The 23,300-nt window shown below is 36.3% G+C and overlaps 1 protein-coding gene across 3 annotated transcripts in view; it reads right to left on the bottom strand.

Moving 5' to 3' along the window:
* Positions 1-23,300, bottom strand: part of TPK1 (thiamin pyrophosphokinase 1) — a 341,016-nt gene that overhangs the window by 261,472 nt on the left and 56,244 nt on the right. The window lies entirely within an intron of this gene.

The following is a 23,300-nucleotide window of genomic DNA, read 5'->3' as shown; positions in this document are numbered from 1 at the left end:
GCGGTTCTGCCCACAACTTCTAGCCCAAGGAGATGTCTATGTTCAATTCCTTTCCACACATATCAGCTCTCCTTTTCATATTGTTCTCAACTTTTAAAAATTTTATTTTTGAAGACATGTATACAATTTATATAAATGTTTCAAAACTTACACCTAGAAATCTGTTCATATCATAAACGCTTTTATTTACGCTACCTTTATACTTCCATTTTTTGCTCGCTGTCTCCTTCTCTTCTCTATGCTCGTCAATGTCACTGCACGCCCTCCCCCAACCACTGTCCAAGAAACGTACTAGGACCACGCTTCTCCATGTTTGTATACAGACGCAAGTTTCACATACACTCTCAAATATGCATATATGGACTTTTTTCTTACTTTGATTTATAAAAATAGGATAATATAATTGGAACTTTTCTGCATCTTGTTTTTCTTCTCCCTCAATAATACCTCATTGAATTTCCAAGGCAATGAGCAAAGCTCTAGGTCTTTTTTTCAAATGGCATAATATTCTATGACACAGGTATACCATAATATATACTATTCAACTATGGACAGGCACTTACTTTGTTTTCCAGTTTTCCGCCTCTATGAGGAATGCTGCAATAAATGTCCATAAATACGTGTCACCGTGTATGTATACATATACATATTTTTCACATATGTAGTTCATATTTCTATGGGATAGTCACAGTAGTTGGAATTGCAGAATTGAAGAGACACGTATTTTTTTATGCCAATAGAAGTTGCCAGGTTACTTTCCAAGAAAAAGATAAAATAGTTCCATCTCTGCTAACAATATCCCGTTTCCTATGTCTCCAACAGCAGTAGTTGTTACTCTAATAGGTATAAAATGGTATCTCATGATGTTAACATTCTTTTCCCAACTACCATCAATTTGGGCATCTTTTCATATGTTTGAGGTTTATTTGAATTAGTTCTTCTCTAAAGTGTCTATTTTCATTCTCAGTAAATTTTTTTTTTGGTTAATTTGGCTCTTTTTATCTATATATAAGACTTCTTATAGATAAAACCTTTTATCTATCATGTGTTTATACTTATTATTCCTAATCTGTTGTTTTTTCCCAAATCCACTGTTGTTTTTCTTTTAACACTGTTTAATATTTTCTGCTACAGAAAATTTACTGATTTTTTATATAATCAAACATGCCTACTTTTTAAACCTCTGGGTTTCCAATCCTAGTTGAAATGGACTTTCCTTAATTCTACATTAACATATATTGTAATTGATTGTCTTTAAAGATTTTTATTGTTTTTTATTTTTTACATTTAAGTCGTTTATACATTTGGAAACATTTCCACACACAATTTAAGAGTCCAATATTATTACACAGTCATTTATGAATAAGAAAAACATTTTACACATCTTTCATCAGCAGAGTTGGAAAGTTGGTTAAATTTAAGTTGATTCAAGTTTCCTTACTAAATCATTTTTGGAATAAGGTAAAAAAATACAAATATATATTATGTACAAATCCATCGTATTTATAAATTCCTAACTAATTCACTTTAGCAAACATATTGGCTCAACTTAAAAATCTGGCTAAATCAAGGGAGCATGTTTTCATGAATTAGAAGTCACAAGGCCCAAGCAAGATTAATTTCACTGAAATAAAATAATCAAAAATAAATTAACTTCAATTCAATATGCATACATGGAACACCTATAATGCAAAAGGAATTTTTATGTTAAATTCAAAGAGTTTTAGCAGATAATGCCCACCTGTGGTACATAGCATTCCTCATGTTACTGTTACCATTATATAAAGGAGAGACAATGCAATTCTTTGACTCAGAACAGATATTAGAAACAGAGTTTTCGGAGGTCATTATAACCTGAGAATGTTCTAACACTGAGATGTAGCAGATAAGCCCAAGGTATTAAGTTGCTTCTAATATTCTCTATATTACTATATTTTCAGCATATTATATATATAACTTTTTCATTCTATTTCTACCTTTGTTCATAAGGTGGAATTCTTAACCCTCGTGCATTACCTATTCCAACATTGTAAAACATTCTAAACAGCCGCCTGTTTTTCGGCTTCTAGGATTCTCTGCTCTTCCAGAAGGTTCCCCAAACTGTGGTGCCAGCCAAAGCCTGGTATAAAATGTTCTCTAACAATACAGGAGGCAAGAGAAGGGCACTAACCGGGCCAGCATTCATCAGGACTCCTCAGTTTGACAGACAACAGCTGCTCCCTTCCACATCAGCTCATAAAATAAAGAATTCTATGTCCTAGCTGTTTTCTTTTTTCTTTTTTGAAACATCACTTTTGATCTCCTCGCAATTTATCATCAGAGATGGCGTTGTTGCCTGCAGCAGTTTTCAGTGAACTCCTGGTGTGTGTGTGCATCCACAGCAATCTCCAGCTCAATCCCTAAGTCCCTTTCTGAATTCCGATGGCATGCACAGCCACCACCGCATGATACACCACGTGCACAAAGGTGGTTACTTCTTGTGTGGGGTCTCATCTCAATACAGGATAAAAACGTCTCAAGGGCAGGGCCTTCCCTGTATGCCTCTCAGATCCCCTTCGGGCACTGTACACAATACTGGTAAATCTCAGATGCTAAGTAAATCCTCACTGATTGACGACACATACTACACCAGATTGTAAAGCCCTTCCAGGAAAGGGTCTTGTCTGTCGTCTCTGTAATCCCAGCCATCTGCCAGACCCCCATCTCACTTATCAGTTTGATAAGAATGTTGAACCATCACTAATTCCCAACAGGGGACAAGAGGCTTAAGGACTTTATGGTGACAGAATCCTGAGGAGATTTCCCTTTCAGAAAATGTTTTGTTTGCTTGCTTTAAATCAAGAAAATTAATATCCTCAGAAAGCAGTTTCCTTCATTAAGACTTTAATGCTAATAATGAATGCTTGTCACACTCTTCCACCTAAAGCTTACCTAGTAAAAATATTTCAGACAAGAGTGTTCTAATTAAAACAAATTAAAGTCACTCCTTGGGAATTAAAATAAGTACTCAGAACAATGAAGTACAGCAAAAAATGATAACTGACATTTGTGTCTCGCTTCTTAAGTATATCGCTTCATAAAGAAATCAGCTTTATTTTTTTTCTGTTCAAAATATTTTGTTTTGTGTAGCATTAACAAAGTTTCTGAACTTTCTGAGGTACATGTGCAAAGAAAATCGTAGCTACAAGTGTTAAAGAAAACCAAGATCAAAAAGTTGGATGGTAAAAACAATCTTTCACTCAAACATCCAGCCCATTATGCAGAAAAGAGGAGAGACATGGTCACAAAAGGAAACCAAATATAATACTAAAAGGCTATGTTCTCGCTGATAAAAGAGAGATGCGATATGAGAAGAGCAGACTGGGAGATCACGCAGAGCTAAAATTTACATCTACCAAGGCCATTAGCTCAGGAGCTAATAAATGTGCTAAAAAAACATGATGTTTTAAGACCTAAAGCACTAATTCTCAAACCAGACCAGAGGCATTCTTGTTAAAAACTGTTAGAAAGGCAAATTCTTGAGCCCTGCTCCAGACCTGCTGAATCCAAAATGCTAAGGGTGAGGTCCTCCGGGTCTTCTGGCACAGGCTCAATTTGAGAACCACTGGCCTAAACTACATGAATATATGTAAAATTAAGGACAGAGTATCAGGCAAATTTTGGTATTAATGAAAGCTCATAAGGAAAGTAAACATACTAATCAAGACAAATATCAAAATTTATTAGGATAATAAAGATTAGAAGACACTAAATGTACCTTAATGTCTGTTTTTTTTTTTGCTGTACACGGGCCTCTCACTGTTGCGGCCTCTCCCGTTGCGGAGCACAGGCTCCGGACGCACAGGCTCAGCAGCCATGGCTCACGGGCCCAGCCGCTCTGTGGTATGTGGGATCTTCCCGGACCAGGGCACAAACCCGTGTCCCCTGCGTCGGCAGGCGGACTCTCAACCACCATGCCACCAGGGAAGCCCAATGTCTATTATTTTTGTAACAGCTTACAGAGATAATTTCCATACCATAAAATTAACACATTTAAAGAATTCAATGGTTTTAGAACATTCAGAGAATTGTTCAGCCATGACCACAATCAATTTTAGAATATTTTCATCACTCTAAAAAGAAACCCCATATCTTTAGTAATTCTCCCCTAACTCCCCATCCCTCATCCACTAATATATTCTAGTTCTGTAGATTTACCTGTTCCAGACATCTGATATGAATGGAACCATATAACTATGTGATCTTCTGTGTCTTGATTCTCTCATTTAGACAGATGTTTTTAAGGTTCATCCATGTTGTAGAATGTTTCCGTATTTTATTCCTTTTTATGACCTGAACAAGTTTCTCTTGTATGGACATACAGCCCTTTGTTTATCCATTCATCTGTTAATGAACTTCAGGACCATTTCTACCTTTTGGCTATTATGTGTAACGGTGCTATGAACATTCATATACAAGTTTTGTGTGGACATTACGTTTTCATTTCTCTTGGGAATATACCTACGAGTGGAACTGTTGGGTCAAATGGTAACTCCATATTTAACCATTTAATGAAGCGACCAACTGTCTTCTAAAGTCACCGCACCATCTTACATTCCCACCAACAGCATATGAGAGCTCTGATTTCTCCACATCCTCGTTAACACTTTACCTTTTTGATTCCAGCCATCTTGGTGAGTATAAAGTGGTACCTCACTGTATTTTGATTTGCATTTCCCTAATGGTTAATGATGTAAAGCATCTTTTCATGTACATGTTGGCCATTTGTCTACCTTCATTGGAAAAGTGTCTACTCAGATCCTTTGCACATGTTTTAACTGGGTCATATATCTTCTTATTGAGTTGTAAGAGTTCTTTATATATTCTATATACAAGTCTCTTATCAGATATATGATTGGCAAATACTTCCTCCCATTCTGTGGACTGTCTTTTCAGTTCTTGGTAGGATCCTTTAAAACAAAATGTTTTACTATTTTTGTTAAGTATCTCCTGAAAAATATCAGCTTTGAACTCACTCTTTAACGCTAAGTGTAATTTTTACTAAGATGCTGGATATTAACATATGGAAAACATGACTTATACTGTGGAAGTTTTACTAGATTAGGAAAGATACTGTTCATGCTACACAGACATGACATACTACTGCCACCTGGAAGCAACATATATGAACTGTCCAAATAGTATTTGGAATAAGCTGTTTCAACGTAAAAAGCAACAGTTCTGTGACAACTTTACCAACACAAATAATATTAACTTAACCACTTTCATTGCATGGAAGGTAACCAGAAATACAAAGTATTACAAAATGAAGACTTCATGTGCTTTCTACTTTTTAAATTCTTTGAAATAATTGTGTACTCTCTAAGGATAATTTTCCTTGGCATAGAATATGCAGAACTCTCATGTTATCAAGGACTCAGAAGGCAACATAATAATGTTCTGTGGATATCTTGGAAGTCTAAAAAACTAAAAACTGAGTAGGTTTATGTGCCTACCAAAAAATGGGGAGGTCAGGTGAAACAGCCAGCTGACATCAGACTAATTTTCCTCAAATGGGAAACGTAGGGCATGAAGTAACGGTGAACAAATTGGCACAGACTGGCAGGCTGATAGAAAGGAAGGCAAGCAGACAGGCAGAGGGGCGAGTAACAGAGATTCTATTCAACACAGTGCAAGGTGCCGACCAAGCACTGACAAGAGAGGTAGAAGCCAAAGATGATCCACTATTGAACGTTAACAGCTCAAACAGTTCTATTAAATGTAGTCCCCCATGAAAAACGTCCATGCTGCTTAATTAAAATCATCTACAGCTGTTCTGCAAGCAGTTATAAAGCAAATTTGGGGAGTGGATGGGGAGAAGGTAACACACAGCTAAAAAGTCCTGCTTTATACACTGACTATAGGTAGGGAAGGAGGTGAAGCAGAAAAAAACTGAAGGAAGAAACAGTTTCCATCTCTGGCATGAAAGTGTCCACTTAAAACCTGATTCTTGATTAATGTATATACACTACTATGCATAAACTAAATAACCAACAAGGACCTACTGTATAGCACAGGGAAATCTATACAATATTTTGTAATAACCTATAATGGAAAAGAATCTGAAAAATATAGATATATAGTATGTATAACTGAATCACTTTGCTGTACACCTGAAACTAACAAAACAGTTTAAATCAACTATACTTAAATTTTAAAAATTAATTCATTTAAAAACGAAAACCCAATTCTTTCTTATGATTGCTGTCCCTGCTATGCTAATGAATTTAAATCCCATGAAAGGTCCTCTCGCTTTATTTGCTACTATATAATGCTTATCTCCCAAACCTCAAAGGAACAGTAGTTCATTCAGTCTTATAAAATCTGTTCAGGAAAGATGCCATTTCCCTAAGAAAATAAAAGAAGAAATAAAAGAATTTTTGACATTGGAAAATGTTCTCTAACCCATCCAGATGTAGGATTTTTTGCTTTTGTTGTTGTTTTGGCATACTGAGAAATATTTGTATTTTTCCCTTCACCATACTGGTTATCTACAGACTTATTTTCTAAATATTCATGGGTAAAAATATATTTTCCAACTCTTTAACTTCCTTCAGTAGTATTAACAGTTATTAGTTTGTTTAAGAAAGTTTCCAATAGTTTAAAAAATTAAAAGTACCATCATCCTCTATTATATCATCCAAGGTGCCAAAGTATGATCTTAATCATTCCAAATAACAAGGGTAGTAAATAAAAATGGATAAGAATCATGCAAATTTGAAGAAGTGGATCAGAATTTCATAAGTTAATGAAAAACAAAAACATACCTCTACCATATTATAAGAAGATGAAAGTAAGTGGTAAATATCTATTAGCTTGTTTTGGAGAAATGTTTCCTCTCACTTTTATTTATGATACCAAAGCTGAAAATATGCTATTTGGAAAGGTCAAATGAACTAAAGATAAGGACAGCACCCAATTAATCAATCAAGTGTAATAACCTCCTAGTTTTATGAACCGAACATCAATCAGATGTCATCTTAGGGCTCCCCGGATACACACAAGAAAGAAAGTAGAGTACAGGCAATAACAATTTTTACTAGAAGTAAAAGACACCACTTAAATTTACTGAAGTGACACTATCCATGTGCCACAATAAATTGTCTTTTAATTTTGATTCCAAACTGAACATAAAAGGCAGGTGAAATTATTATCAGTTCAGTGTTCAAAAATAAGAAAGACACCACCAACAATAGCATGATGACATAAAATTGTTAAAAAGGGAAACAAAATGCTCACTGGTAGGCAAAAGTAAATTCTACATTGATTCTAAAGTTGAAATGCAATAGAAATATCCACTTCCAGTTTGTTCCAGCAAGTGCTTAACAAAGATTAAAAATCAGCATATAAAATAATTAGTGAATGTTCCTGACATAATGAGCACCATACAGTAAATACAACTGAAACCCACTTCAATGGCAAAAGATCTCCAAGTACCAAGGTCAGCACTCAAAATAAGAAGTCCATTAGTTTCACAGTGCAGAGATGGAATAAATATAAGAGGATGGATGGAATCTTTACCCAGTTGTTTTCATACTGATTGGAAGTTTGACATTTATGGTTTGTAACTTCTAAAAGTAAGTCTAGCAGAAAAATTGTCCAGTTTGCTGAGATATACAGTTAATCAAAACTCACTATACCTACAAGTGTTTTGTTTTATTTTTAAACAAGGAGTAAGGGACTGCATTGCTCAATCTTCCTTCCAGAAACTTGAATGCCAATTGTGTGTAATAAAGAATAAAACTTAAAAGTTCATATCTCACCCTCAATTTTTGGTTAAACTGAATGAACGAAAGAGATGTGAAAGGCCTCAGGATTCTACTTAGCTACAACAGTTCATGGTTGCATGCTTATGGAAAGTTAACTGATGTCACAGACAGGATATAAAAATCATTTCCTACAAGTAAAACCTCCAAACCATTTCTACACCACATTTAACTAAACATATGTAGAGTAATGCATACACAGCTTTTAATGTTGTTAAGTATGGAAATATTATTTTCTATTTACAAAAGAAAAAAAAAGTTTACATTTGCTTTCTATTTATCTTTCTCCTGTGGAGAGGACTGCTGCTTCTTTAAAAGCCAGAAAGAGATCTATCTCGATCTGTGTTTATACTGTGAGAAGAATAATAATTCACCTCTCCAAGAAAATATTAAGAGTTTATTAAAGCACGCTTACAATTCCATTATCATTAGAAAAAAATACCCGTGTTAGACTAATTGCTAACATTAACATATTTTTTGCTTTGTTATGTAAGAAGTTATAAAAAGGCACAAATGGAACGGAAGTTATTACTGAGGCCTCTGCTAAAAATGTCCCATAAAATCTAGAAACACTGTTCTATTTGCAACACTATGACGATACCCCTATCTCATTTCCAACAATGCGAGATGGTATTGTATTCAGCCAGAAAGAGTTTTGGAAGATAGTCCTTAGAGGCCTACTGAATGTTCTGAATTAAAATATATTTTCTCAAGGACATCTTTGATTCAGTAATAATTGAGATTAAAAAAATGAAAAAGTAAAGAAAAAGCAAACTAATAGTTCTGCCTACATAATCAAAGCAAAAGAGAATCTGGTGAACTTAAGCATATGGACATGGATAAGCCATATGCAATTAAGTCTACTGTGTTAAATAAATGTATAGTGGCTTAGGCTGGCATATTTATATTTCTCAAGATCCCTAAACTTGCTTTCTATGTACGTTTACATCTGTACTCCTACAAATTTCGGCTTATATTTAGCTTTTTTCCTCTAAGATGAAAAACCCAGCCTATTTCCAGCCAGTACAAAGATAATGCCCCTTTTGTTATTCCTGCAATGTTCTATATGCTATTGAATATAAAGGATGCACAATGCTGTGAATCATGATTAAACTGCCAGTGAAACCCCAGAAAAAGGACTGAAATTATAAAATGCATCACTATAAATAAGATGTATAAAATAAGCATAAAACAAAAGGACTGGCTTGGATTTGTAACTAGTGATAAATTATACATTGAATAAATATTTAGCTAGTGAATGATACAGTCTGGTAATGATAAGTACATTCTAAACACAGCATTACCAATCTATTTTTAACATAACCAAAACTTGCTGACAATTGAAAAAATGTACTGCACATTATCTATCCTCTACCATCTCCTCTTTTGAACGCCCAAAAAATCCCAAAGACATATCACGTTACTGAGAAAGTCAAAATAACAGTGTTCTTAAAGGTAGTAATGGAACACAGGAGGGGAGGTTCCATTTTTTGGCACTTTGATCTTCAAAATAAAATTACAGAACAATTTTACCTTAAGGGCAGAATTATAATTTCAAAAACAAATATTCTGGAAGATTATATTATTTTCCATTAACTTCTATTACTTTGGAATGTGTTTCACACATTGACCACTTACATATAGAAAAGATAAATTCCAACTACACGATGAAAGAATTTTAAATAAAATATCTCATAATGCTAAATTCTTACAGTCATTCACTTATGACTTATTGGGGAGGAAATAACAACCATCATTGGTATTTTTCCCCTTTTCACTATTTAAGTTGGGAAGGAAGGAAGGAAGGAAGGGAGGGAGGAAGGGAGGGAGGGAGGGAGGGAGGGAGAGAGGCTGGTAACTTCTAAAAGATATTTGGTTTTGTGAGTCTATCTTGGCTGATTTCACTAACCCACTTCATTCCCCACCCTTGGATAGTCTGGTGAATATTTTTTCCAATAAAGTTAATTCAATGAGTCCACTCACTTCATAAAAACCACCGAAGTGTTTACACATATATATATATTTGTATTAACATGACAGATGTTGAGGGGAAAAAAAGGTAAGGTATTTTTCTGATGTAGATATTCAAAAGAAAGGAACTTATCTTAAATATTTTGAAGAACTGTATGTCTGTTGCCAAGTTAGAAACACAAAAGTGTAAAAACAAACAAAACAGTATGCACAAAAACAACCTTTCTTTCTTTAGAAACACATTTATATCTTGTTTCAAAGCTACTGCCACCTCATCTAAAAGAGCCTCCAATCCCTAGGTGATCTTACCTAGTAAGGACAGTTTCATTGAGAATCAGGGGTGGGATTTGTTATTTACTGGTGAGTGAACAAGTCTAGTGCCAAGAGCAGGCCAAGGTGCTGCAAACAGGACACATCCTATGAGGGAAGAGGGAAGATTTCCATTTAAGATTGCCCATTATGTGAAATGACCTACAGAACATCCGGAATGAAGTTGAGAATGGTCCCAAAGCAATGCAATGCATCTCTCTAATTGATGTTTTACAAGAAAAGCAAATTCTTCTCATCTGTATAAAGGGCAATAAATCAGTGTCCAAGATAATCATAGACAATTGAGTTATTGAAATTTGCGCTTTAATCTATTTGGTCATACCTTTTCCTGTATCTGTTTAAGGTGTCCAAAACTGATTTTTCAAATTCTGATTATGCTCATCAAGTTAATATCTAGTATGTAGGGTGTTTCCACTGTTTCTCTGAAGTCAGTGAAATGTCTTCTGTAAACAAAGGGGGACCAAGGGAAGTTCAATGCTACTACCAACAATTGATTAGAGCTACAACATACTAAGGTAAGAGCAAGACTGCCTAGAGAATACCTGGCACCAGACTTGTAAAGAAGAAGGACCTTTGAGATCAATCATCTTCTAAAGAGAAGAGAGTTGAACAATTCTCAACTTGCCAAGAAGCCTTATATATAATTGTATCAGCGTGCTAGGACTTTCAAAGCATATACCACAGTTAGGGTGACTTAACAGAAATTTATTTTCCCACAGTTATGTAGACTAGAAGTCCAAGAACAAGGTATCAGCAGGGTTGGTTTCTCCTGAGCCCTCTCCTTGGCTTACAGATGGTGCCCTTCTCACTGCGTCCTCATGTGACCCGTTCTCTGTGAGCTCCAGCCCTGGTAACTCTTCCTTTTCTTATAAGGACACTAGTCCTCTATTGACCCTACCCAAAGACCTCATTTAACTTTAATTACCTCTTTAAAGATATTATCTCCAAATACTGTCACATTAGGGGTTGGAGCTGCAACATATGATGGAGGGGTGGAGACAGTTCAGTCCATAATGATAATACATTTTAGTTTGCCAAGAATATTATGATGTATACAGTGAGACTGGATACATCAAACACTAGATTGTAAGCACAATAATAACAGGGCTTGTGTCTTTCTCACTGATATTATGGGCCTTGTACATTGCTTGACATTGACAATGTGAAAAAATATGGATTAAAAAAGAAAATCATGGAATCTTTTTGCCTCTCAGTAAACATATTAGAAAGTGCTATGCTGTGAAACTTGGTATTTTATAAGGACTTTTCTTTTTTAAATATCAAGTACAACAGTTCATACAAAGCACCATGAAATTAGGATGTATAGCAGGATATTTATAAAATGCATTTCAAATATAAAGTACTTGAAGTTTTGGTATCAATTCCCTAAATGCCCTGTGATATTGTAGTTACTGAAACAAAACACCACCAACACAATGGTCTAAGAGTGAATCCTAAGAAATAAAGTAACACTGAGGTCCTTAATATAACATTTATATTATACTACCCAGAATGATGAAAGATTTAATTCAGTAGAAATGGGCCATCATCTTGGGGATGAGAGTAGTAGATTATGTCTCTAGCCTCGCATCAGACAAAACGTGCTTTGTTCTGTGCCACTAATACATGAAACTGTCATCTATTTAAATAACTTTTGGTAGTCCCCAAATGTTTTCGTATGAATGGGATAGATCTTTTCTGCCAGCCTTATTTACAGGGACTACAGCTTGTACATAACTGTTGTGCTTAACGGACCTGAACCAAGTATGCAAATTGCTCATCAGATCTTTGGCTTAATGTTCACTTAAATGTGCTCAAAGCATAAGTTCTGTGAAACACTAAGAACAGAAAATGACATAAATAGTGTCAATTTGGTAGTTCAGTAAACTGTGATAAGCCTCAAGGTTACAGGATTCTTAAGTCTAATGACTAATCTACTCATCACTAGAACAGGTGCCTCCCAGATCATCCTAACTAAAATTTGGATACCCTAAAGCCTAGCATTTTCCCACCTAAAGTATCAGCTGGATCTTTGCTTGGATGCATTTAAATGACAAAAATGCACATGATATTCTACCTATCCAGGTAGTCATAACCAGCAAATCCTTAAAAGCTAAATTCATGATAACTATTTAGATAACAAGGAAGCCTTATTAGAAGGTATCACTATTTCACTTTCATAGAGATTCTGCCATTATATGTATCTAACAGTTCACACTGTTCAGTTCTATTGAATACGTTCAAAATTAGAATATTTCCTCTCCCTACAGTTCCTTTCCTACTAGCTTAAACAAGTGTTTTGCCCTATGGTTTCCCCCTATGGTATTCCTTTCAGTTTGTTCCAAACATTGCCAGTAAACTCTAGACACAGAAAGAATGTAGATCAGAGTTTCTCTCAGCCAAACGTCTGTCTCCCAGTGAAGTAGTGAAGAGGATATCACACCCTTACTCTTTTCTGCTTCCCAATGGCAACTTCTTTCGAAAGACTCCAAGCAGCTATTACTGTGAAACTAAAGGCTCAGAGAGGCTCAGCTTCCCCCAAAGACTACCACTACAAAAAATTTCGAGTTATTTTTAATCGTACACAAATATTAACCAGTGGAAATGTTCTTTAACTCATCTATATTCAATTAAATAGCATGATCTTAAAAATAAATAAACTTTCAGATGCAGCTTGCCTTCAAACAACCTATTACAAAGGAGAAGTCACTAAGCAAGGTGGGACAAAAAATTAACACACATAGGAACACTAATATTTATCTAACACATAACGGTCTTTAGACATCAAACTTTAAAGCAGGGTGGGGTAAAAATAAATGTTTGCAGATTCTTAAGGGTAAAATACACTACACAGCGTGGGGGAAATGGAGGTAAGTCACACCATGTTTCTCTGATTGCTTCTCAAAGCCTGCTCTCTCAGAAGTCCTTCAAACCAGCTGAATAAGCTCTATATAACAAAAATGGAGAAAAGCCATCATGGAGCGCCTTTATGTCTCCATAACAAATTTCTGGGAATCACTGTTGAACATGACAACATCTGCATTTCAGGGAAGGCCACCTAAGACCCGAATACTTTGATTGGGAGAATGACAGGACACCTTCTAAAGAGCTGAACACCATCACTTTACGAAAGGCAAAGTGCTGAATTCCCTTCTGGACAGTTAACCCAAAGGTGATGCTTTACTTTTATCTAGGTTTGTGTAGTATTCCACTATCAGCTTCGTGCAGAGATAGAATTCTTCGGGTTTGTGTTCTGTTCTTATTTCTTTTCTTTGTTTTTTTTCACTTTTACTTTATTTCAGTAAGGATACCTCACTACAAAGGTACTACTCAGCCTCCCTAGCAAGGATAACTATTAATAATGTGCTTATACTCTTCTAACTAACCACACGTCAGGCTCACTTCATTGGGCTTAACGTCAGCAAGTGTGTGTGTGTAAATTAAACATGGAGCAAATGTAAGTAAATAAATGAATGAGTTAAAAATATATATACGCATAAACGTAAGTAGCCATACTGACTTGAAGCCATTTTCTAGTTACATTAAAAACCGACATACCAGTTAGGACACAGATCTAAAGAGCAGGAAAAAAACAGAGTAAAACAAGCAGTCCAAATGTCTACACTAACTGCCATAAAGGACACAGGGTCACATGGCCCGGCAATCACTAGTTTTGGGTCATTTTCCTATGCAGTCATAGCATTTCATCTGTTACCCTAATAGATGGTTAAAAATACATATAAAAATCATTTCAAGGGCAATAATGAAAAAGAAAAAATTGCAAGCATAAAATAAATAGTGAAGGGAATATTAAATAGTTAATGGGAACTGACACTTTTTCATTATAAAAAGTGATGTTTTAAATTTTTACAATGCACACATATTCTATAATTAAAGATTAAAATCCATCGAAAAACTGAAGCATTTATATTCTCAAAAATAAGGTTAACCTACTGTTCTTACAAAGAAATTATTTTAAAGAAAGGAGCATTATAAGCATTACAGTAAAAATATATGATAAATCTCTTTAGAAACTAATGTCAGAAGATAAGGGTATTGCTTAATTGCATAATATTCTTCTCTATAATAAAAGATATCTTACCATAATACCTTAATGGACAAAGGGGATATATTCCAATGACACATTTGTTAGCACTTCAACTGTCAAAGACATAAAACCAAAAAGGCAAAAAAGGAATACATTCTTGCACATGAGCTATGAGGAAAGAAGATGAGATTAATGAAAATAGCAGTTCTGATTGGTTATACTAGAAAATACAAAGTAAGCATCTGGGAGTCTTAAAGCAGAGGGAAAAAAATGATTGAGAGAGCTCCAATTTAGACGAAGTTGAAAAGGGACCCAACCTAGGCTGAAAACCAAAGAGGAATCTGGGGAGGGGGAGGGAGAGCGTGCACCTGTACCCATCTGTTGCCCGCTAACTGGTTCAAACCTGGGCAAGAGGACTTCCAGTATCTAGAAAACACCAAAGACAGACACTGACCTTCAGCAATTGCTAGGATGACCTACAATAGCTGCCCCCAGGCTAGTGTCACAGGAACCAGGAGGAAAACACCATCAGCTAAACACTCTCTATCCTTCTTCAAGAAGCTTATTCTCTTTTTTTTGCGGTATGCGGGCCTCTCACCGCTGTGGCCTCTCCTGTTGCGGAGCACAGGCTCCGGACGCGCAGGCTCAGCGGCCATGGCTCAGGGGCCCAGCCACTCCGCGGCATGTGGGATCTTCCTGGACTGTGGCACGAACCCGTATCCCCTGCATTGTCAGGCGGACCCTCAACCACCGCGCCACCAGGGAAGCCCAAGAAGCTTATTCTCAAGGAGCGATCAGGTGATATAAGTAAAAGAAACAAAGTACAAATACTAGGGAGAAAATCTCTACCTGGGCACGCTAAGGAAGGCTTTGTACATAAGAGGTGGCATTTGAGTTGGACATTTAAGGATGAGTTGAAGTTTGTAAGATGAATAAGTAAAAATCTATTTCAGGCACAAAATAAGGCGGCAGTTCTATTATATCCATCACTAAATACATAGGATGGGGTAGTTATGGAAGATGAGGCCATAGATAAAAACTATATTAGAAACACACTCTTAAAAAAAAAAAGATAGACTAGGACTAGCCCTTTCAGAGTCAGCTTTAGGAATAACCTTATGATGATTTTGAAAATTTCAAGGTGATTATCAAAAAGTATGTTTCCCTTGAAATTCCTCTAACAGGGATAATGGATACAAATACATACAATAGGAATAAAATAGCTACTGATACCAAGTTTATTAAAGCTACCAACCAATTCAACAAATCTATACATAAAAAGGACAAGTATCCAATTTCTCTTATTTCAATGAGAATAAACAAAACGGACACCAGAAGTGAGGTAAGAAAGTCCCACAGAATAGAGAAATGGTATAGTAGAAGAGCAAAGGAAGAGGAAAACTTAATATAAATTTCTTAACTTTGGTTTGACCTTAAACTTCAAATAATCAGGGGAAAAGAGGCATACAGAGTCCTGGGGTGCATAATTTATGAAGGAAAGGGTCAGTACAACAAAGTGCTTTACAGCAGATTTCCACTTCACCTTAAAACAAATCTGATGGCAATACTAATCACTAGCACAGTATCAGTATAATTAGCAGAGTAAGTCACGATTTTGTTAACAAATGCTTTACTCAGCTAAGGTGTTTTTGTTTAAAGACAGAAAAGCATACAGACTGAGCAAAGTAGATGCAATTAAATCAAATGCTACAATAATTTCACAGCTGTTGAGAAGCAGGGATAGATCAAGTTCCATCTGAGGCCTTGTGGCTCTTGATGAAGATGCCGCCTTCAAGAACAGGTTGCACCTGTGTCTCTCCCACCCACCTCACCCCCACCCCACCCCCACCTCCCCCTCCCCACCCCCTCCCCCTCCCCACCCCCCTCCCCCCCCACCACACACCCCCCGCCAGCTCTCCATTCCAACCACAACCCAGAGCCCACAGTTCTGTCTCCAGCTTCAAGCCCAATGTCTGGCACAGAAAGGCCACAACAGGTATCAGTCACAAACAGAACAGAAAGGGAAACAATGATATTATCAAATCAAAGAGCTTGCTTATATTTCAATTCATGAAATGCCACAGGTACCTCCCTTTAAACTGTAAGACCTACCAGATTGGTCAAATATTTCATGACTTAAGCTTCATCCAAAATGAACAGAGTATGTTGCCCATACCTTGATATGGTCTTAAGATTGGTTACCAGGGAAATAAAAGAAAGAAATCAAGTGAAGGAAAGTAATTCCTTATTAGGGGAAAAAGGTGTGAGACCATAGATAAACACCTGATACTGACATAATCTGATAATCGAGAGAGGCCACAACAGTGAGAAGACCCCATACCGCAAAAAAAAAAAAAAAAAAAAAAGACACAGGCTTGCTGAATGGATACAACAACAGGACCCATACATATGCTGTCTACAAGAGACCCACTTCAGACACATACAGACTGAAAGTGAGGGGATGGAAAAAGATATTCCATACAAATGGAAATCAAAAGAAAGCTGGAGTAGCAATTCTCATATCAGATAAAATAGATAAAATAGACATTAAAATAAAGATTGTTACAAGAGACAAGGAAGGACACTACATAATGATCAACGAATCAACCCAAGAAGAAGATATAACAACTATAAATATATATGCACCCGACACAGGAGCACCTCAATACATAAGGCAACTGCTAACAGCTATAAAAGAGGAAATCGACAGTAACACAACAATAGTGGGGGACTTTAAAACCTCACTTACACCAATGGACAGATCATCCAAACAGAAAATTAATAACAACACACAAGCTTTAAACGACACAACAGACCAGATAGATTTAATTGATATTTGTAGGACATTCCATCTAAAAACAGCACATTACGCTTTATTCTCAAGTGCGCACAGAACATTCTCCAGGATATATCACATCATGGGTCACAAATCAAGCCTCAGTAAATTTAAGAAAACTGAAATCATAATCAAGCATCTTTTCTGACCACAACACTAAGAGATTAGAAATGAATTACAGGGAAAAAAACATAAAACACCAACACATGGAGGCTAAACATTACGTTACGAAATAACCAAGAGATCACTGAAGAAATCAAAGAGGAAATCAAAAAATACCTAGAAACAAATGACAATGAAAACATGACGATCCAAAACCTATGGGATGGGGCTTCCCTGGTGGTGCAGTGGTTGAGAGTCCGCCTGCCGATGCAGGGGACATGGGTTCGTGCCCCAGTCCGGGAAGATCCCACATGCCACGGAATGGCTGGGCCCGTGACCCATGGCCGCTGAGCCTGCGCGCCCAGAGCCTGTGCTCCGCAAACAGGAGAGGCCACAACAGTGAGAGGCCCGTGTACCGCAAAACAAACAAACAAAAAAAAAAACAAAAACAAAACCTATGGGATGCAGCAAAAGCAGTACTAAGAGGGAAGGTTATAGCTATACAAGCCTACCTCAAGAAACAAGAAAAATCTCAAATAAACAATCTAACCTTACACCTAAAGGAACTAGAGAAAGAAGAACAAACAAAACCCAAAGTTAGCAGAAGGAAAGAAATCATAAAGATCAGAGCAGAAATAAATGAAATAGAAACAAAGAAGAAAACAGCAAAGATCAATAAAACTAAAAGCTGGTTCCTTGAGAAGATAAACAAAATTGATAGACCATTAGCCAGACTCATCAAGAAAAAGAGGGACAGGACTCAAATCAATAAAATTAGAAATGAAAAAGGAGAAGTTACAACAGACACCGCAGAAATACAAAGCATCCTAAGAGAATACTAGCAACTCTATGCCAATAAAATGGACAACCTGGAAGAAATGGACAAATTCTTAGAAAGGTATAACCTTCCAAGACTGAACCAGGAAGAAATAGAAAATATGAACAGACCATCACAAGTAATGAAATTGAAACTGTGGTTAAAAATCTTCCAACAAACAAAAGTCCAGGACCAGGTGGCTTCACCGGTAAATTCTATCAAACACTTAGAGAACAGTTAACATCCATCCTTCTCAAACTCCTCAAAAAAACTGCAGAGGAAGGAAAACTCCCAAACTCATTCTATGAGGCCACCATCACCCTGATACCAAAACCAGACAAAGATACTACAAAAAAAAGAAAATTACAGACTAATATCACTGATGAATAGAGATGCAAAAATCCTCAACAAAATACTAGTAAACAGAATCCAACAACACATTAACAGGATCATACACCATGGTCAAGTGGGATTTATCCCAGTGATTCAAGGATTCTTCAATATACACAAATCAATCAATGTGATACCCCGTAGTAACAAATTCAAGAATAAAAACCATATGATCATCTCAATAGATGCAGAAAAAGCTTTTGACAAATTCAACACCGATTTATGATAAAAACTCTCCAGAAAGTGGGCATAGAGGGAACCTACCTCAACATAATAAAGGCAATATATGACAACCCACAGCAAACATCATTCTCAATGGTGAAAAACAGAAAGCATTTCCTCTAAGATCAGGAACAAGACAAGGATGTCCACTCTCACCACTATTATTCAACATAGTTTTGGAAGTTTTAGCCACAGCAATCAGAGAAGAAAAAGAAATAAAAGGAATACAAATGGGAAAAGAAGAAGTAAAACTGTCACTGTTTGCAGATGACATGATACTATACATAGAGAATCCTAAAGATGCCACCAGAAAACTACTAGAGCTAATCAATGAATTTGGTAAAGTTGCAGGATGCAAAATTAATGCACAGAATCTCTTGCATTCCTATACACTAAGGATGAAAAATCTGAAAGAGCAATTAAGGAAACACTCCCATTTACTATTGCAACAAAAAGAATAAAATACCTAGGAATAAACCTACCTAGAGAGACAAAAGACCTGTATGTAGAAAACTATGAGACACTAATGAAAGAAATTAAAGATAATACCAACAGATGGAGAGATATACCATGTTCTTGGATTGGAAGAATCAATATTGTGAAAATGACTATACTACCCAAAGCAATCTACAGACTCAATGCAATCCTTATCAAATTACCAATGGCATCTTTTACAGAACTAGAACAAAAAATTTCACAATTTGTATGGAAACACAAAAGACCCCGAACAGCCATAGCAGTCTTGAGGAAAAGAAATCGAGCTGGAAGAATCAGGATCCCTGACTTCAGACTATACTACAAAGCTACAGTAATCAAGATAATATGGTACTGGCACAAAAACAGAAATATAGAGCAACGGAATAAAATAAAAAGCCCAGATATAAACCCTCGCACCTATGATCAACAACAAAGGAGGCGAGGATACACAATGGAGAAAAGACAGTCTCTTCAATAAGTGGTGATGGGAAAACTGGACAGCTACATGTAAAAGAATGAAATTAGAACACTCCCTAACACAAAAATAAACTCAAAATGGATTAGAGACCTAAATGTAAGACCGGACACTATACAACTCTTAGAGGAAAACATAAGAAGAACACTCTTTGACATAAATCACAGCAAGATCTTTTTTGATCCACCTCCTAGAGTAATGGAAATAAAAACAAAAATAAACAAATGGGACCTAATGAAACTTAAAAGCTTTTGCACAGTAAAGGAAACCATAAACAAGACGAAAAGACAATCCTCAGAATGGGAGAAAATATTTGCACACGAATCATCTGACAAAGGATTAATCTCCAAAATATATAAACAGCTCTTGCAGCTCAGTATTAAAAACACAAACAACCCAATCCAAAAATGGGCAGAAGACCTAAATAGACATCTCTGCAAAGAAGACATACAGATGGCCAAGAAGCACATGAAAAGCTGCTCAACATCACAAATTATTAGAGAAATGCAAATCAAAACTACAATGAGGTATCACCTCACACCAGTTAGAATGGGTATCATCAGAAAATCTATAAACAACAAATGCTGGAGAGGGTATGGAGAAAAGGGGAACCTCTTACACTGTTGGTGGGAATTAAATTGATACAGCCACTATGGAGAACAGTATGGAGGTTCCTTAGAAAACTAAAAATAGAATTACCATATGACACAGCCCTCCCACTACTGGGCATATACCCAGAGAAAACCATAATTCAAAAACACGCATGCACCCCAATGTTCACTGCAGCACTATTTACAATAGCCAGGACATGGAAGCAACCTAAATGCCCATCGACAGGTGAATGGATAAAGAAGATGTGGTACATGCATACAATGGAATATTACTCAGCCATAAAAAGGAATGAAATTGGGTCATTTGTAGAGACATGGATGCATCTAGAGACTGTCATACAGAGTGAAGTAAGTCAGAAAGAGAAAAACAAATATCGTATATTAACACATATATGTGGAACCTAGAAAAATGGTACAGATGAACCAGTTTGTGGGGCAGAAGTTGAGACACAGATGTAGAGAACAAAAGTATGGACACCAAGAGGGGAAAGCAGAGGGTGTGGGGGTGGTGGTGTGATGAACTGGGAGATTGGGATTGACACGTATACACTGATGTGTATAAAATGGATGACTAATAAGAACCTGCTGTATAAAAAAAATTAAATTTTAAAAATTAATTAATTAATTAATTGATTAAAAAACACAACCAATTTCAGAAATGCAGTTTTGGAGGTTTGTGTTAAGATTCCTTATGATGGATATTCCATGCTGTATTTTGTCACACCCTTTCTGCTGGATATTTAGGTTATTTCCAGTTTTCTCCCATCATTAATAATGTTGAGTTTCTTGCTTGTAAACCTTTGGTTACGTCTTTGGTTGTTTCCCCCCACCCTCCACTCAGGATGAATTCCTAGAAGTGGAATTACACAATTTAAAGAAATACGCTTTCTTTTATGACGCACTGCATATTGCTAAAAAGGGTGTACATTTCAGTCTTTTATAGACAGTTCATGACTGTGCCCTTTCCTCCTCCCCTCCACAAAAAAAAGAGGTTAAGAAATCTGAGGCCAATAGTCACAAAGGCCAATAATCTCTGATCGCTACAGAAAGTTAGTGAGATACTATCTATATTTCTGTCATTTTATCTATACTCACTAACTATACTTCTGTTGTTTTATCTACCTACCTACCAAATACTTACTTTATGTCCCCAGATTAAACCCAGAGTACAAAACGCTAGACACGTAGGGCTATTATTCCAAGGCTTGTGACCAAGAAAATCATTAAAACTTCACGATGCACTAAAGGGAAAACACACTCAAAAACTTTTATAATCTTAATCTCCCTTGAATCCCTCCTTTAGTCATTTTAAGTAGACTTTATAACATGCCACTTAAACATTGCAGGAAGAAATTAAAACCTTCAGAGTAGTCTTTCCCCTGAAACGAATCTCAGGAAATACTCACTCAACAGAAGCCCTTGGCCTATAGGTTAAAGGTAAAATATAGATTTTATATAAGAGACTTATATTGTGTATCAGCCTTCAAATTTTTCTGTGTTTTAGTCTAGCAGTCCAGCTTCCACCCCTTAATTTCTGCTCCTGCCAAATCTTCACATCCACAGAAGTTACAGAAAATGTTGTACATATGAGCTCGACAGCAACAGCACGGCAGCCCCCAGCCATGACTTACTTGCTGAAATGAAATCCCAAACCACAATGCTGACTTCCCTCCCAAACCCATGATGCTGCTTTTTTCTGGGGCTCTCTCTGTTGTGAAAAGCAACAACTCAAGCTCAGAGTTGCCCCGTTTCATTGCCTTTACTTGGAAGAGCAGCAGCACAAACATAAACCCACAGCCTCTGTTATGAGACTCACAAAAAACCTATTCCTTAGTCTTTGTTAACAGATCTGATTTTTAAAATGGTTCATGGCTCCAAAATGCCAAGAATTATCCTAGAGGCATATATGAAAGAATTTAACATTTCAATAACCTAAAGGAAAGTTATTTTGGAAATGAGAATTATCTAACCATTTCAGTACACAAGACACTTTAGATACCTTTACTTCTCTTCATGTATATTGATACATACTAACCAAGTGTTCATTTTTTTATGCAAATCAAATGATTAGCGGGTGAATGTCAGGCCTGAGACTTTTTCAGATCAAATTCACTGCAGAAAAACTAATGAGATGAAGAACTTCAATCAGCTCAAAAATCTACATCATTTCACACTACGTGCAAAATAGGACCATTAACTCCCCAAAATATAAGGCTTAAGATGTGGTTTTCATTATCCAAGGTTTCCAACAGTTCCTATCAATGAATATTTTGTCTATTTCTAATGTTTGCAGTAAAACACAGTTGCTCACACACTCTCCTAAAATGATTATAAAACCTGATGTAATGAGTTCAGGTAGAAAAGATGTGCCTAAGCAGTTTGCTCTGGTATTTAATCGCAATATCAACCATATTAAATTCTTTTATTCCTTGTAATTACTAAGCAATTATGCACCAGACACAGAACTAGGTAATAGAGATAAAGTGACAAAAAAGACCTTTTGGACTATGGTACCCAAATAACTACCTAATTACAAGTAAATGAGTAGTAAGTGCTATGAAAGATAATACTTAAGTAATTGTCTGTGAGGGCAATGTTAGTACACAACTATAATGTCAAAGTTTACATTACCTAACTTAAAGATGGCTAAGTTTAGAATACCAAGAGTTTTCATCATGATCCTACTGGATAAGAAAAATTCTTTTCACAAAATCATGTATAATGATTTATTCCCTCTAGTATCACAACTACCTTTGTCCAGATGTGAGCTTATTAACATAATACATTTGCACTCTAAGACACACAACCTTAATGATGAGAATAACTAAAGAATTCTGGGCTGATGAGACAGTATCAGGAATATGCTTCAGTATATCACAAATCAAGTTCTTCTGCCTATCATTTGACCCAAAACTCACATTGATAACATAGCAGAAGGATCCCTTTGAAAAAAAATCTCAAGATTTCATTAAAGAAGAGCAGAGGTTCAAAACAGCAAATGCTATTTAACATCACTTTGAGTTCATTCCATAAAAATCAAAGAATAATATAAAAGAGTTAATAGAACCTATTTTTTGTTTTGTTTTTTTGGGTTTTTTTGCGGTACGCGGGCCTCTCACTGTTGTGGCCTCTCCCGTTGTGGAGCACAGGCTCTGGATGCGCAGGCTCAGCGGCCATGGCTCACGGGCCCAGCCACTCCGCGGCATGTGGGATCTT

Source organism: Grampus griseus, assembly GCF_964374135.1.
Source record: "Grampus griseus genome assembly, chromosome: 9".
Taxonomy (NCBI): Eukaryota; Metazoa; Chordata; class Mammalia; order Artiodactyla; family Delphinidae; genus Grampus; species Grampus griseus.
This window is presented reverse-complemented; position numbering and strand designations above follow the sequence as displayed.